Raw genomic sequence first — 17589 nt, forward strand, 5'->3', positions numbered from 1 at the left:
TGCCGGACTGTCGCCGAGCTCACCGGAGTGAGCGAGCGAACAGTTAAGCGTATCAAGGCTGAAGCTCTGCGGGCCCCACTTGCCCCCCCCCCCCCTCCCCGAAGCGCAAGAAATTGAATTTCTCGGGCCAAACTGAGAAGCGCATCACCGGCAAGACGCGACTGCTGCGCTATTACACGTTTGCGTTGGCAGCATTGCGGCGCAAAGTGCACAGCTATTTCATGCGCAATGAAATACCTACAGCCGAGAAGCTACGCTCTGTGAAGGTGTGTGACCAGCGAAGCTTGATAAAATAATCTGCGTCAGTCTCTTTTTGAATAAGCGTGAGCTCTCTTTAAATCTAAACCCAATTGAGCGGCATCATGGTACTTGCATTCCATATTTATTCGAATACAATGCGAGCTTTTTCTCCAAATTCTTGCTACTAAAGTCGCCCCTCGCGTTACAATCGTGATAGCGTTACAATCGAGCAAACGCCGTATTCAGGATGCGGTGTGCGCTTGGTGGCGTTCATCATATTCCCATGTGTCTTATTTTGTTGTCTTCGGGCTTCACCCGCAGACTGTTTGGAATGCTCCGCGCAGACCGCGATGCGATGTTCCAGAAGCGCCACGATTGTTTTAGATCTTTCTGTCAAGATTGCGCGCGGTACGCGAACAGTATAGAGATTACGTGGCCACCAGCGATAACACTGGAACATTCGATAGAACATGTATAAAAGCCGACACGCTTTACGACTTGTCAGAATTATTGACGGACGACGCTCTGGCTGACTCGTTTCCCGCATAAAAGTTTGGCCAAATAAAGAGTTTCATCTTCGACACACCCGCTGCTGCCTTCGTCAACGTAACAACCCTGTGACAATATACAGTACAATAGGTAGATGCATCTACGTACACTGATGTTCCCATTCTGCATGTAAACGTGGTGCTAAACGCTGTAGCGATGCGAGCAAGCGAAACCGAAACTGGAACTGAAATCGGCTGCAAGATGCCGAACTACTTGCGTAGTAACACAAATGTGCGGATGCCCCGCCTCCGTAGCCTTCGCTCCAATGCCAAGATAAGTTGTCGCCGAGTATAGTGTCCCGCAAGGGCGGATGGCGATGTTTCCTTCCGTTGCGCTCCAAGCTGTGCCGACGAGATCAAACGAATTCAAAAAAAGAAAAAGAAAGCAAAAAAGAAAAGAGAGACGCACGAGGAAAAACGAGAGTTATATCGTGTAGGTATCCCATGATGTTATACTTCGTCGCGTGCCATTCCGCTCTCCCTCTTCACGATCTCCGGTCTTCGTGTAATACTGCCACTATTTGTATTTCACTATGCCGTGCTTCAGCGTATACACTTTGCTTGCATAGATCGGTGCAGCACAGAGCAAACTACTGGAGGAACTGTAGTCCTAGCAAAGATTTTGCAAGAATGATTGCACTTTGCTTCCGTTTTTCTGTACATATATATAAGGAGTCGTCGCCCTGTTCTCGCACTTTCAAAAGCTGTACGTTTACATAAACACGACGACGGCGGATCGAATAGGCTTCGCGTAAACGCCAGCAGGCCGAATTGTGCCATCTCGATTTTGAATCGACGCGATTATTTGCGTCGACTGCATGAACACGAGAATAAAAGGTCTTCGCAGGCTCGTAACGACAATGAAACAAGTGCGTACTCGGTGACATAACTTGGAAACCTCCCTGATCGGATACGCAACAACAGATTTAATCCTGCCGTCGCGCTTTAGCATACGTCACCACTGCACCGAATAACGTTGCGGCATGTCTCTATACGACTGCAACGGAACGCGCAAGGAAGTTCACGCACGGGAGAGACATAGGATGCTCGGGCTGCAGCCCGCCCCCGCATGTAGTGTTAGTCTTGCGCAGCAGCCGGGAATTGTTCATTTCCTGCGCATGCAGTCCAACGCGTAAAGACCCACGGGATCCGGCAACTCCACGTCGCCACTTTGCCGCTCGGCCACGTGGGAAAACAGCGAAAAGAGGGGTACACGTACCATCGCAGTGTGGTTTTATTTCTCCCGTCCGCGAACACGCGAAGCATGCAGGACGAGTCCGCTAGAATGACAGGCGCGAGTGGGTACCCGCATCTTCAAATACAAAGGCGGTCTTCGAAGTACGAAGGCGTGAGCCTGATTGTGGTTGCGAAACAGCGCGCTATAACAGAGTGGACGAACGTATGTAGTCCCTTCTTTATTTGCCAAACCACGACCGAGCCAGAAAGGAAACGCGCGCTATTTACATAGCCCAACCAAACAGCCCAACGCAGTGTTTCTTCCACCCCAAAATGCTTGTAAATGTAGTCTGCCTTGAAAGCTGCTGTCTTCTGTCAAAGAGATAGCGTAAATGTAGGAACTCTGTGGACCTATTACACTCGGAAGATGTATACACTGGAGGGCCAAGAGCTGGTACCGTATACTTTCTCTTTCGCCCTCCAATTCTTTCATTTATCTGTGCATGTTTTGCCCTTAACTGCCTCCCTTGACACCACGGCTGAAGTGTCCACCACCGCGTCAGAGGACACACGCAGTTCTCCTCTTTACGGAATCGCTTCCTTTTTGTCCGCCGTACACAGAGCAAGTGAGTTTCTCGAAGTGAAACTTCTTTTTGGGCGAGTTGGTTCTCACGTACTCACGTCACTGTAGCGTGAAAGAACGCGAACAGAAGAAATGACAGGACATCGCGAGCGCTACGGTGTCCTGTCCTTCCTCTGTTCGTGTTCTTTGACGCTTCAATAACTTCTGTAGGTGAGTTCCTCGACAATGAATCTCTGTAAGAGGCTTGTTTCACTTGTTTTAATATTTTTATGCATTGACCGAGTGCATTGTGTGGCAAATGCAAATTTTCTACCCTTTTTTCCGCCTTTTAAGCCTTTTTAGTCATTAACGCAATCACTTTGAATCGCCTCATTCCATTTGTTTGCGGAATGCCATTCTCAGTTCATGAAATGGTGCGCTGATGAGAAGTATGTGCCTAGATCAAAATGCTGAGCACGGTAACGCATATGTTCTTGGAAAATCTCCACAGGAAATTTGTCACACGTTGGGCGAATCAAGGATCCTACAATCTATAGCATCGAAATAAAGCACAGCGATATAAGGAACATGCGTACACAATGGCACGCCCGAAATACGCAAGAAAAATTCACGATCCCAAGCCACAATTCGATGATGTTATAGTATAATTGGTCTGAAATGAATATCGTTGCTAACGAATACTTTATTGGCGGTTTTGACAAACGCGCCGAAGAACCAGCAAAGTGAGTGGCTGGCTTAGAGTCCCCAGATATATTCCGAGACAACAAAAAACTCGAAACATGGCAACGCACTACGCGAAGCGAGGTGAATCAATTTAAAGTGTCCTTGCGGAAAAATAAAAGGAATACAAGCCCTAAACGAGAGCTCCATCGCTTCGTTAAGCAGCCGTGGCTCATTATAAACGGTGAAGAAATGCTGGCGGCTAATTGATTCGCCCGCCCCCGCGGGACAACGAGGGCAGCATCAATCTTGATTACCGCTTCAACGAATTTAAAACAGTCGCGCGCCGGATCCCTAACGTCCCGCACTTTGCATTCTACATTTCAAGTGGGCTGATGCACGCGGCAACAATGAAAGCTGGTGAAATCAGCCGTTATTTCATCATGGGAACTACTTAGTCGCTTTCGGCTTACGCAGCATCGCGTGCAAAAACAAAATGTTGGCCTTAACGCAGCTACTCAGCTGCGGAGAGAAAGTTGAGTACTGGTAGGAGAGCGACAGTGAGATGAGGGAGAGATAAACATTAACGGATAGAACGGGAGGTCGGCGGTGAAGGACTAGAATGGTATTGGATATCGTTCAGTCTATTGTGTAGAATTGAAACATGCGCTGTCACGCTCCAAGCGAAATCACAAAAGCCAGAAGCAACCTACAGCTTTATTAATGTTCCTTATGTGGCAGTGTCAAAGTACTGCGTTATTTCTTAATTGGAATGGCTGGATTGGCACGTTTATACCGAATGAAAACAAGGATAAAAGGCCCTTGTATAACGATAACGTATAAAACTGGGAACAAGATCGAAAGAAAGAGACGGAGGAAAGCAAGCGACCAACGTACAAGGTAAGCGGACAATTTTTTAAGAGGCTGTAATTACGGTCTGTAATATACGAGACAGAGATGATAATCATGGTGATGATGGTGAAAAAAGCAGACGCTCATATGATTAACTTGTGCTAGACAAGACAGGTCGTGTGTCTTTCTTGGCCGATAACGGGTAGGATCGAGCTCCAAGAAGCTTCGGCAAAATATCAGTCACTCACTCGAAGAACGTGCTGTATAATCATGGCGTTGTACACGTCCAAGCGATGGCAGTGGCAGACAAAGCATATGTTTCCGAAGTTCGTTCACACGCAGAGAAGTAGCATAAGCTCATGCATTAAACTAACGCGTAACCAAGGCGATCAACCAAGACGTGGCTTTCGTCAGAGAAAAAAGACACGGCAAGTCGTGCTGCGCTTTCGTACCTTTCATGTAATCTGTTTGCAAAAAAAAAAAGAAAAAGAAAAGATCTGCGCCGTCAGCAACCCGTGGCAATCTCGGTGTATCCTTTTGAACGCGTACCGCGGGCCCTCATAAGTTCCCTTTTAACGAGGCTCGTACAGTTAAGGGAAACAAACATCCTCGTTAGCGCGGCACAACTAATTACTGACCGAGTAATTAGAAACAGCGTGCCTTTATTTTACTTCTTTTTTTTTTCGCCCAGAACGGGTAAAATCCAGAAGAGTGTACTGACGTAACGACCATTTCGGGTGTGTACTCAAAAGGTGCGGCTCACTTAGCTTGCTAGGCTTCTACAAATTCTTTTCGGGCATATATAGAACGCTGATGAATAGCACCGAGAGCGCGAGCGCCCTCGAGACGTAGCGCAGAGATGAATACACGCTAACAGCTCGAGAGCTCGAGAGGCTCGTTAACGCAGTGCCGACGCTCGCGAGTCGGTGAAACCAAGACGCGGTAAACTAAACGAACGGTGGAATGCCGCACTGACAAGGAAGGCACCGGCGGGTTTTCTTCAAAGCCAGCAACGAGCGCGGTCCTTCTGCATTCGTAATGATGCGGCGGCAACAGACATCACAGACAACGAGCTACCGCTACACCCGCGTAATCAAAACGCGCACCATCATCTTCATTCAAGTGAGCTCAACCGTAGAACAGGCAAGTTGCGTGGCAAAACAGTTCTTAAAAAAAAAAAAGATAATAAAACAGCGCTACTGCATAACACGGAAGATTGCATAGTTCACATTGTTTGTAGAAGCACGGCCGCTGGCTTCAAAAGAACTATACTTCAGTGTGGATCGTGCATTCAGTGCATGAAAATTTCAAGCCTGATAGCGTAATATTGTCTAAAGTCGCGGATTTGTTTTCGACTACGAATCCCAGGGCACACGGAGAAACCATTGGATAGGCGTCTAATTATGCATCGGTTTCAAATTGAAAACGAGCTTTTTGCTCCGCAAAGAACCGAGTCTGCATTCCCTCCGCCTTCAGCTATAGCATGGATAGATAAAGGTAGCGCTATAACCAACAGGACTGAACAAAGTATTTTCCTCGTCACTGTCTACAAACAATATAGTGTAAATAAGAGTTCATTAATTGACACTATGTAACACTTTTCTCGCGCCAACTTTGTAAAGGGAGCCGCTGTTTACGAATACTGCATGTCGGAACTTTTCAATTATCCCGAGCTCGCTCCGCCGATGTACAGGCGGTATTGAACAGAGGCCCAATTTGAAAAGCCAGGCTTTTTGATACTTTTGTTTGCGCATCTCATATATTTAATTTGCATTGTCATTTCCTCCTCATTGCTCTCAGTGAAAAGCTGACAGTTCAGCGCCCATGCTTTATTCCCCATTGTTCGAAATCTATTCAATTGCTGCACGCTCGCCTTTCATATCATATCTTCGTTTACCTTATATATTTTTCGATCAGAGCTCACTGCTCTATATCTTGGTCAAAAAGCATGCATTGTGTTCAATTCCGTTATTCCCTTTCGAATAAAGACAAACTCATCTGTCGCTTTCCACTGCCTTTCTCTTTTATTTTCCTCTGCTCCAATTTCGTAATAGAAAAAACACAGTAATAGCAATGCTCCTAATATGCGAGAGTGACGATAAATTCGGACTGAATTCTAGATGCGCGTTACACAAACGCGGTTTGCTTCACGCATGCACGTAGGTGAGAAAAAACGCCAGGCCTGCGCTGAAACCGCAGCACAGTCACAGCGAAAGCTGGAAGAGCAGCGTTTCTAGAGCCCGTTAAGCTCTCTTGGGGCTACAAAACAAGTACACTAGAAAGGTACCCACTACGCCATAAATCAGCATTTTTGTGAAGTTGGGAAGCACCTACTAAGCCATTATTCGTCATTCTGCGGAGAAGCGAGGCACCAGCTACGCGTCAGTAAGGCATCATGTGCACTTTGTTGACGCGACGACTGATGACGATGAAGAATTATGGCTCAGCCCTTTGTAATGGGTTCGAATCTTTAAACAGCTCACCAGTTATGTAATTTGCATTGGGTGACGCCCGGTCACTATTTCCCTCTCCCGTCATGCTGTATAACATACGTTGACGTGGGAGAGAGACGGGGGGGGGGGGGGGGAGGGGCGAAGAACATTACTGAGACCCCGAGGTTATGGATCATGCGCTTATGGGCTTTCTTGGCAACCAATACAAGTGCACTTGCGAGGAACCCACTACGCTATAAATCAGTGTAATTTTACTGAGACCCCGAGGAAGTGGATCATGCGCTTATGGGCTTCCTTGGCAACCAATACAAGTGCACTTGTGAGGAACCCACTACGCTATAAATCATTGTAATTTTTGAGAAGTAGGGCAGCAGGCACTGTGCCATTTTTCGTCATTCTACGGAGAGCGTTGGTACCTGCTATACGCATGTAAGGCATTATGCGCACTTTGTTGATGCTGTGCCTGATGACGATGAAGAATTATGGCAGAGTCCTTTGTAATGGGTTGGAAGCATTCAACAACCTACTCGTTGCGCAATTCGCATTGTGTGACGCCTGGTTACAGAATTCGCGTTGTGGGACGCTTGGTGCTTATTTTACTCTTCTACCACGCTATACTGCATATGCTAATGTGGTTCCTTTCCGACATGAAGCCTGTATAGGACCTTTTTGCAAAGCAGTTTCAAGCACCGGCATGGCTCAGAGGTTGAATACTGGGCTCCCACGCAGAGGGCCCAGGTTCGAACCTCGTTCCATCCTGGAGTTTTTTTCTTATTTCGTTTTTTTTTCTTATTTCGATCGATACTGGTTACGGACACCGGCGGCGGCGGCGGACAACTACGGCGCCAAAAACGGCCGGTGAAATGATCTCATAACAGCTTTCGCTGTAAAAATGTTACTACACATTTATATGTATAGGCATCTCGAAACAAGTCCGCCAGTCGTTTGCCACTTCGAACGAAGGGCAGTCGAAGGGGGGGGGGGGGGGGTGTTGAGCTCGGCTATGTACGTCGAAATAGGATTCGACAGTCGTCGTCAAATCGCTTCCCCACCCTCCACCATCTCTCCAGTTCACGACACCTACATGCGTCTCGCTACCGCCACCATTAGAACATGATTCATTTTCTTCGTACTTAACTCCACGATATGACAGGCAGCCCCTCGTACCCAATATCCAGCGAGTTTTGCTATACGACATGCAAAATGAGGAGTCCAGGCAGAATTCTGGCACGTCGGTGACAGTTACCTCAATTGAACTTCCCGACAGACACTTCGTTGCGCAGGAAGCCGGAAAACTGACGGCTACGTGTAGCGCTGTCACCGTATTACCAAGTATAAGGAGACATATACTTTAAAAGGGTGTAAATTTGAGCTTGTTGGCTTGGCTTCATAGCAGGGAACAGCGCAGAAACACGAGACAAGAGAGGTGACAGGACTTGGCGCTGGCTAACAACATGAGCGTTTATTTCGTAAGTGCACAAATATATACGCTTTTTGGGAGAAGGAAATAAACAAAAGAGAGAGGGGGGAAGTCAGCGCATGCGTCCCAACTAGTCCATGACGGTGCTATGATCACGTGCGGAGATACTTAATTTCCTTGTCGGTTAGTGCGATCGATGGTGTGCTTACACATGATGGTCCAATGGAATGAATTGCGAGTGCTTCATAGATTTCGCGGGCTCGGCTATCACGATATCTGCGCAAGATGCGCGTCTGATCAAAATTAGGACTGCAGCCACAGTCGGCACAGTGAATAGCTAAATTGCTTCCAGTACGCGCCTTGAGGTTGTTCTTGTGTTCTCGCAGACGGTCGTTGATGCAGCGGCCCGTCTGCCCAACGTAAAGCCCTCCGCAGGACGTAGGTACCTCGTAGATCACTTCAGTCTTGCAAGGCACAAACTGCGTTGCATGATGCTTCTTGCAAGTGGAAGGACTTTGGCGAGGGGCATTCACCTTCCTGCACAATGAGCCCAGCTTTATCGGTGCCGAAAACACCACTCTTACGTTTGCACGTGCAGCTGCCTTCTTGATTTTGTGCGAAACGCCATGCAGGTATGGGATGACCGCCACCCTTGCCCTGTCCTCTTCAGCACGAGGTCGAACCGTCTTACGGTGCTCCTTCAGGAGGGCTTCTGCCAGCCCCGACAGGAATTGGTCAGAGAAGCCAGCCTTCTTCAACCTGCAGACTTGATTAGTGAAGCTGGAAGCAATTACATGTGGGCAAGACCTTACTAGCGCATTTTTCATAGCAGAGATAGCAATAGCCCGTTTGACCAACTTAGAGTGGTGCGATGAAAATGGAAGGAGGTCCTTTTTGAACGCGGTGAGTACTCCCAGCAGGTGTGCTCTGCACCAAAGGCTATCTTGAGGTCTAGGAAGCGTATTTCTCGCCCCTCGGGTAGTTCCCTCGTGAATAAAAGACCGGGAAAGTTCGCACAGAAGCACTCAAAAATCTTGTCGACCTTGCTGCGGCTCTCGGTGGGGTTTGCACAATAAAAAATCAAAAAGTCGTCGACATACCGAAAGATCTTCACCCATGTGGTCGCGTCGGAGGATTCTTGCAGTTGCCTGTCATACCGGGCCAGAAGTAGGTCGCTTAGAACCGGGGCGATGCACGACCCTATGCAAACACCGTCTTTCTGCACATATAGGTGCTCGTCTTGACGGACAGCAGTCGAGCTGAGGTAGAAGGAAAGCAAATCCATAAACCTGGAAATGCTGGTTCCTACGGCATTCTGGAAGCGTGTGGCTCCGTGTCTTTCTATGCCGTCTTGTACAGACGCGGCTAGGGCGGCTTGGGGCAAGGAGTAATACAGATCCTTGATATCGATCGAAAAGGCTTGCACACCCGGAGGACATGAACTTTCCAGGAAGCTAGACACTTCCGACGGTTTGCGGATGAGGAAAGGGTCGTCTACTTCAAGCAACGCGAGGCCTCTCTGCAAGTAGGCACCCAAGCCCCTCTGCCAACTGCCGACTTCTGACACAATCACCCGGAAAGGGGAACCTTCTTTGTGCGTCTTAACAGTGAAGAACGCCGAGAGGCTGAGTTCCTTAGAGCCTTTTAGTGACGCAGCCAGCTTCACCAGGCCTGCCTCCTCACATTTTTGTAGGGCGAGCTTTTTTGCTTTGGCTGGGTGGAAGCCCTTCGCCTCCCGAAAATTGTGTCGAAGGGCAATGTCGGCATTTGTGTGATACTCTTGGGAAGACATGACGACGAAGCCTCCTTCTTTATCGGCCTGCAGAAGCTTGAGATCGTCCTCCAACGCGACCACATGGGTGAAGATCTTTCGGTATGTCGACGACTTTTTGATTTTTTATTGTGCAAACCCCACCGAGAGCCGCAGCAAGGTCGACAAGATTTTTGAGTGCTTCTGTGCGAACTTTCCCGGTCTTTTATTCACGAGGGAACTACCCGAGGGGCGAGAAATACGCTTCCTAGACCTCAAGATAGCCTTTGGTGCAGAGCACACCTGCTGGGAGTACTCACCGCGTTCAAAAAAGGACCTCCTTCCATTTTCATCGCACCACTCTAAGTTGGTCAAACGGGCTATTGCTATCTCTGCTATGAAAAATGCGCTAGTAAGGTCTTGCCCACATGTAATTGCTTCCAGCTTCACTAATCAAGTCTGCAGGTTGAAGAAGGCTGGCTTCTCTGACCAATTCCTGTCGGGGCTGGCAGAAGCCCTCCTGAAGGAGCACCGTAAGACGGTTCGACCTCGTGCTGAAGAGGACAGGGCAAGGGTGGCGGTCATCCCATACCTGCATGGCGTTTCGCACAAAATCAAGAAGGCAGCTGCACGTGCAAACGTAAGAGTGGTGTTTTCGGCACCGATAAAGCTGGGCTCATTGTGCAGGAAGGTGAATGCCCCTCGCCAAAGTCCTTCCACTTGCAAGAAGCATCATGCAACGCAGTTTGTGCCTTGCAAGACTGAAGTGATCTACGAGGTACCTACGTCCTGCGGAGGGCTTTACGTTGGGCAGACGGGCCGCTGCATCAACGACCGTCTGCGAGAACACAAGAACAACCTCAAGGCGCGTACTGGAAGCAATTTAGCTATTCACTGTGCCGACTGTGGCTGCAGTCCTAATTTTGATCAGACGAGCATCTTGCGCAGATATCGTGATAGCCGAGCCCGCGAAATCTATGAAGCACTCGCAATTCATTCCATTGGACCATCATGTGTAAGCACACCATCGATCGCACTAACCGACAAGGAAATTAAGTATCTCCGCACGTGATCATAGCACCGTCATGGACTAGTTGGGACGCATGCGCTGACTTCCCCCCTCTCTCTTTTGTTTATTTCCTTCTCCCAAAAAGCGTATATATTTGTGCACTTACGAAATAAACGCTCATGTTGTTAGCCAGCGCCAAGTCCTGTCACCTCTCTTGTCTCGTGTTTCTGCGCTGTTCCCTGCTATAAGGAGACACATATCGAAAAAGAGGCAATGGGTGGCGACGCATTGAGAGGTAAGCAATAGCTGTAAAGCCTCGATAACACTTTGTAGGTCTTCGTGCAACGTTAGCATATTCATACTGGTTTACGGATGCGGTCGAAGCGATCGACTGACGGGTGAAGACGTGCACAAAAATACTGCGGCGCGAAGTATGAGACTCTGAATGCGCGGTTGAAAAAAAAGCAAACAAACAAAGATGTACGAGAAAATGCTTATCAGGCGTGCCGTCAGCACAAATCATTTACTAATCTGGTTCACTTAATCGAAAATTGCGAAATTATGTTTCGTGCCACTGATCACGACAAGATCAGCTGAAACAAATGCAGCAGTCCCTCATTTGTACAGCATACACACTTAACATTTTTACACCCTTAAGGGTGTAAAAAGGGTGTTAATGACATTAACACCCTTTTTTCCATTGCACAACACCCTTTTTTCTTTATATACACCCTAACAGAAGGGTGTGCGCGGAAAAAGGGTGTTAATGTCTTTCATAAAGGGTGTTAATGGAAGAAGTGAAGGGTACACACTGAAGCACTAAGCTGCATCCATGCATGCATATTAAAATCGCGTGCATTGCGTAATGCGTCTGTTGTTGTACTGTATTTTCTAAGGTTACGATTTCAGTGACGTTACGGAAACAAGGAAATGGTGGAGCCATTGGCACAATATTAATTCTCGTGATATTTTATTTTCACATACGGTCCCTACGTGGGAGCGGCCCTCTGCGTGTTGAGACACGCCCTGCAGGACCTCAATAAAGTTTACCGTACCATACCATAGACAAATGACCAAGTATCATTGCTTCACAAAATAATACAAGACTCGAGAAAATGTACAAGAAAATCAGCAAACACTTTTTTTTTGCACAGACTCGAGGTGTGCTCTACCGTTTCATATTTTCCACTATACATGTCAACCGCATGAACATTTATACGAGGGCACATATACATATGTAGAAGCAATTTAGAACAAAAGTTGAATTCATTACAAAAACTTTCTGGGTATAAAGCTGTAAGTGGGACAGAAAACATCCCGCCGGCATGAACACTTTTAATTGTTCGCTTAGCCAATAAGACGGACAAAAAAAGAATTACTTTGAATAGACCAAGATATAGGCTATTATAGTACAATTGTACATGTGGAATGTATACAACATAGAGCACGCAATTCTGACATACATAAATATGCATACATTACACACTGATGCATAAAGTTTCACGACCCACTTATTTACGCGCGTGCAGTGGAAAATGTACCTGTGATATGAATTTTTCGTCCACAAACATTAGAGTAAGCCGAGGCCTCACTGAGGTCCATTAAACAAGATGGGACACAATACTTGCCTTGTGGTACTAATTAGCCACCTAATGTAAACATTACGGAAGCTAACACTTCGACACCTGAATTCGTACCACTCATCCATGCAAGGGAAACCTGCATGGAAATCATTATCGGTTCCATATACGATGCCAAAAACTGGCCGCACAATTTCTCCACGTTATTTCCGCACAGAAGCACTTGGAAAAGGTAAGCAAAGGCTCGGAAGGAAATCAATGTCACCTTAAGGGGACACACATGAGTAACAATAATGTTAGCACCTCGCCACCGAACGAGGAAAATGAGAACATAGGCGTGCTCAGATTTCTCCATCGGGGGTGGGAGGCGCAAGTCTCACTGCAGCACCCACCCCCCCTTGCACTTTGTCGAGTGCGAAAGGAACAAAACAAGATCAACCATGGATGAGCCATGGATGCAAAAATGAAAATGAAGCGATGGCGTGCTTCTCCCGACGGCCACCGGGGGTAAAGGTAGGAGGTAAATTGTGCTTCGTATTCACCATCGAAGGTCCTCCATTGACATTATTGTCGAAGAGCATGCGCCGCCATAACCCTGCGCATTAAAGATGACGCGAGAGGTTCGACAGAGTAAATGTATGGGGCAGAATTGGCGCCCCCTTACATATTACTTGAGAAAGCGGCCGCACCCCCCCCCCCCTCCATGCGCTCACCTTTGCATAAGAGAGTTCCTAGGACACCACGAACTCCATGCATGTATACATGTCGCCTCACATGCTGCGCCGATTTAGCGCAGCGCGTGCATGACCGCGGATGCTCGTAAAACTTACGGCATGACAATAAGTGCAAGTCATATGCTGTAAACCCAATTATGGCTGAATGCACGGCACGGCGCACGCACTGCCAACTCCCATCACACTGCTCGAGGGTGAGAGAAGACGAAGACTACGGCAACTGCGGGAGGGAGCGAGAACTACGCACGCTATGACATCGTATTTGAAGTGTAAGGTACACACACAGAGCGCCACTTTCAACAATGTTTACTTCGAAAACAGCACAGTTTATATGCCCATCACGCGCTGTCACAAGCGTGTGCGTACTGTCCGTCGTCGTTACCACGCCTTACACTTCAAATATGCTAAACCAACACGCCCAGTCTGCCATTCTTACAAACTATGCCATCGCCTCCGAGATAGCGCATCTTCCATTTCGGAAGCCAAGGCTGTGCTGTAGCTGTGCGTTCCCTCCTTTGCTCCTAGCGATCCTGGCGATGGAAACAGTCGGCAGTCACGTGATAGCGCGTAGAATCACGTGGGGTGCTTTTAGCCTGGAAGCCAGGGGAAGCCGCGCCGGTCGCGCTGTGCTCCGTTGTCGCTTGGCTGTGGTTGTGCGTCGTTGTGCGGTATAGTTTGGTTTTCGTTCGCGTACAGCGATGTGTTAACTTATATATTGTGCAGCTGTGATTGATATGCGCGTGGTGTGATCTAAGATGTCGCCCCTACGTTGTGCGTTAGCCATGCGTCTTCTCAACGAAAGTGGATGTATGTACGCTGTCGAAAATGGATACGTCGAGATTCAGCCGTGCCATTGTGACGCCATTGTTGGCGGTATGGGATCTTATCATCGCGAATGTTCCAGGCGAGTACCTGCTTTCTCTTTTATGTTGTTGTGGTTAGTGTTTGTGTCTTGCGTGAGATGTCATTGTATGCACGGAGCAGTTCACTGCTAAATGGAACAGGGAAGCTTGGCGGCCGCTTCCGCCTGCGACGAATTTCGAGCAGGCGCAGCACCCGTTGTTCTGAACTCGTTCGTCCTTTCTTTGTTTGCTGTCGCGCCGGCCGCGCTTCGAATCCGCGCCTTCGTGAAGCGAATCGTTTCAGCGTCGAAAGTGCGCCGTCCGCGGTGTCGGGCAGCGGTTGTTACGCGCTTCATGTTACATTTGGCTGTGGACCGCCGCGCACAGCCATTTTGTCACTATACCTCAAAGCGCGTGTGTAATACTCGGATGTAAGTGAATGTCTGCCTGAGCTCGTACAATGCGGCGGGACACCTACCTAGGTTATATAATGCAACAGGGTCGACAGTTGGGCTACTTGGGGACTCATAACGCCCGTGTTAAGCTGCACACGAAACAAGAAAAATATGAAAAAACTTGCGTAAACGAAACACTCGCTAACGCTGCTTGTTCGTGTTTTCTCTGCATTGTGCTGTTTCGGGTGTCGCTCCCCCCCCCCCCCCCAACACACACACACACATACACACACATCATGATCTTTGGCACGTGCAGTTTCGCGTTTTCCAACCGGTTGATCCTCCCCTTTCGGCCTCTATCGCGCGCGGCGCAACTTATTTTGACGGTCCATGTTCTCAGCGTTATGGACGGTTTGCAGTCAAAGCAAACGAATTCGTGGAACGAACAATAACGTACAAAACTGGAATGGAAATCACGTTTGTGTTTAGCACGCATCTCCTAAGGTTGCAATTTACAAACAATCGTTGTAATGCCAACTGCAAGCAATTTTTGTTTTTGCCTAACCCCATTTGAGGTCAGAACTGCCATGTCGGTCTTCAGATAGGTAGTGGAAAGAGGAGGGGGGCCACATAATACTGCCCCGCGGGCTTCAGGTTGCCGACCCCCTGTTGTAGAATATTCTTCGCACCCGCTCCTCTCCTATCAGAGCGCAGGTACCGCGTTTAAGTAAGATATCACTAACACGTAATCGTTCCAAGCCTGCTAAGGTTAAGTCGTAATTGCGACGAATCGCCCCTGTCGTAGTGGCTGGCCATATGCCTACCGGTTGGCGCATGCCGCGATCACGATTTGTCGCGGAAAGATTAACCGTGTCCCTCAACTCTTGATATGGCCGACGCCACGCAAAAGGTCTTTCGTCATTTGGGAAAGCCAAAGGCCTTGCGAGGGCCAGCTGTTTTAGTTTCCGCGACGGACGCGTACTTCGCGGTTCATCACAAGGAACGAAGGTGGCAGCCAATGGCGGCCAGGCGCGTTTGGCTCGTCACCTATTTAATCCGCGCAGAACGCATACAACAGCGCTATGGCAGATGACTTCACTTTCTTATGGTTATAGGGCTGTGCCGTACTGGCAAGTTCATAGATGGCCGTAACCGCGTTTTTCGTGCTTTCCGGTGTTTATAACGGCGTTGCCGCATGCATTCGCGCTGAAGTCAGACTTATTGATAGGCCTTTCGCTTTCCCAAAGGACGAAAGACCTTTTGCGTGGCGTCGGCCATATCACGAGTTGAGGGACGCGGTTAATCTTTCCGCAACAAATCGTGATCGCGGCATGCGCGAACCCGTATACTCATATGGCCAGCCACTACCACAGGGTATAGTCTTGGTTGGCGATTCGTCGCAATTACGTTTTAACCTTAGCAGGCTTAGAACGATTACGTGTTAGTGATATCTTACTTGAAAGACATGAATGCGTAGCACTCATATCTTCATTTGTTCGAATTTGTCCGAATATTCCAAAAAGCGTGATTTCACATTTTTAGCCCAATATGCTAATAATTAATATATTATCGAAATACTCGATTCGTATTCGAAATTCTGAATACATGCACACACCTATGTACTACCGATCAAGACACAACTATAATTGTTATTAAAGGAAAGTAGTTGTTCGAGGGCTAGTTTCTTTGTTAGACAGCGCTTATTATTGTCTGTTGGTTTCATTTGTTGCGTATATATATGACAGTTAATACAGCACAATATTTCGCCTAGGTTTATCACAGAGCTAGTAGGTGCTCCATATATTAACAATTTTTTCCAGCTCGTAAAACAGAAGCAGCTGTAGAAAAGGTTCACCACTGTGTGCGCCTTCTTTTGTTAATGCACAGGGAGACCAGTAACGCCCATAGCATCAGCTTTGTACCCTTTGCCGTTTGTTCCCTGCGCAACTAATTATGCATGCCATTACACTGGCACTAAATTTTCTGCACTGTACAGGACATTATACTGTAGCGAACAATATACTATAGCAAACGGGTCTGGGGTAGTAGGTGTGTATTCACGTTGTATTAGTGCTCGAACACACAAGGACACAATAAATAGCAGGAACATGTTTACGATTGTGTTTGCGCTGTAGTACAAGGTGCATATGCAGTACACACTCACAATGCATTTGATTTTTCAATGCAGGGTGACATTCTTGCAATCCCTTGTGCTCCATCTACTGACAGCGGTATTTCAGAGGTGCCATATGTTGCATCAACTAGACAGTGGTGTTCCAGTGGGTCCAAGTGCATCTACTTGCGGTTTTGCAGATTTCCCCTACCTCGAGCTCAAACATGAACAATTTCTGTTAAGGACAATGAAACGGCTTGCTGTATGAAAGCGCCCGTTTCAGTTTTGCAATTTTTAGTACAACGGGCGATTTTCGGCATCTGTTTGCTTGAATTATATTTTTAGTGTTGATATAATGCAAAGGTCTGTTAGTTTTCGAGCACAGTAGGAATGTTTTAGATTTTTTGACTATTCAAGACATCTTAATAAGGAATTTTTATTTTAATTTAACAAATCATTTTCAAGTATCAGGCACCCTCATTGGCAGGTTCGATCAGGTTATGTTTGTTGTCAAAGCGCACATAACACGAATTTTGTTGTACGTAAAAAAAGTTTGATCATTACCCATGCCTGTTTTTTCCCAATTTTTCATACCTTTCTGTATCACAGCATGCAATAAATATTTTATATTTTTTGAAAATCAAGTGTTATGTTTTGCAGACAAGTTGACTGGATGTGGAAGCCATATTAAGCATTGCTTTGTACATATATGCTCGTACATGATGTTGTATATACATATTTATATGTGTGTACTACTTCTGATTTCATTTCATGATCCTTAATATGCAGCACAAGTGGGTGATGACCGAATTTGAAGCTTCAGATGAACACACGAGGCTTACGCATGGACCACTGCAGATTTCATTAATTCGGGGTGTCTTTCCAACCAAGCCCTCCTTATGTGAACACGACCTTTGCCAAACCAATATGAAGACGCGTTTGTGCAAATTTGGTAGTACACCCCGAATTAATGACATCCGCAGGAACACATGCATGACGCCCCTTGTGACCACTTAAAGCTTCTGTTTCGGCCATTACACATGACGCGAAAGGAATCGTGTACATCCTTCCAACACCCATACAAAAGGGTGTTAATACGAGCTAACACCCTAACACCCCATAAACATTTTGCTGAACACCCTTTCTTTAGGGTGTTAAATTAACACCCTAATTGAAGGGTGTAGTCAATAACACCCTAAGGGTGTCCGTCTGGCGACAAACCGATTTACACCCT

At 47.3% G+C, this 17589-nt stretch overlaps 1 protein-coding gene across 6 annotated transcripts in view; it reads right to left on the reverse strand.

Annotated features, from left to right (window-relative positions):
• The window catches only part of LOC119394107 (neogenin), a 577826-nt gene that overhangs the window by 325804 nt on the left and 234433 nt on the right, over positions 1–17589 (reverse strand). The window lies entirely within an intron of this gene.

The sequence above is a fragment of the Rhipicephalus sanguineus genome, chromosome 5 (assembly GCF_013339695.2).
Source record: "Rhipicephalus sanguineus isolate Rsan-2018 chromosome 5, BIME_Rsan_1.4, whole genome shotgun sequence".
Lineage (NCBI taxonomy): Eukaryota > Metazoa > Arthropoda > Arachnida > Ixodida > Ixodidae > Rhipicephalus > Rhipicephalus sanguineus.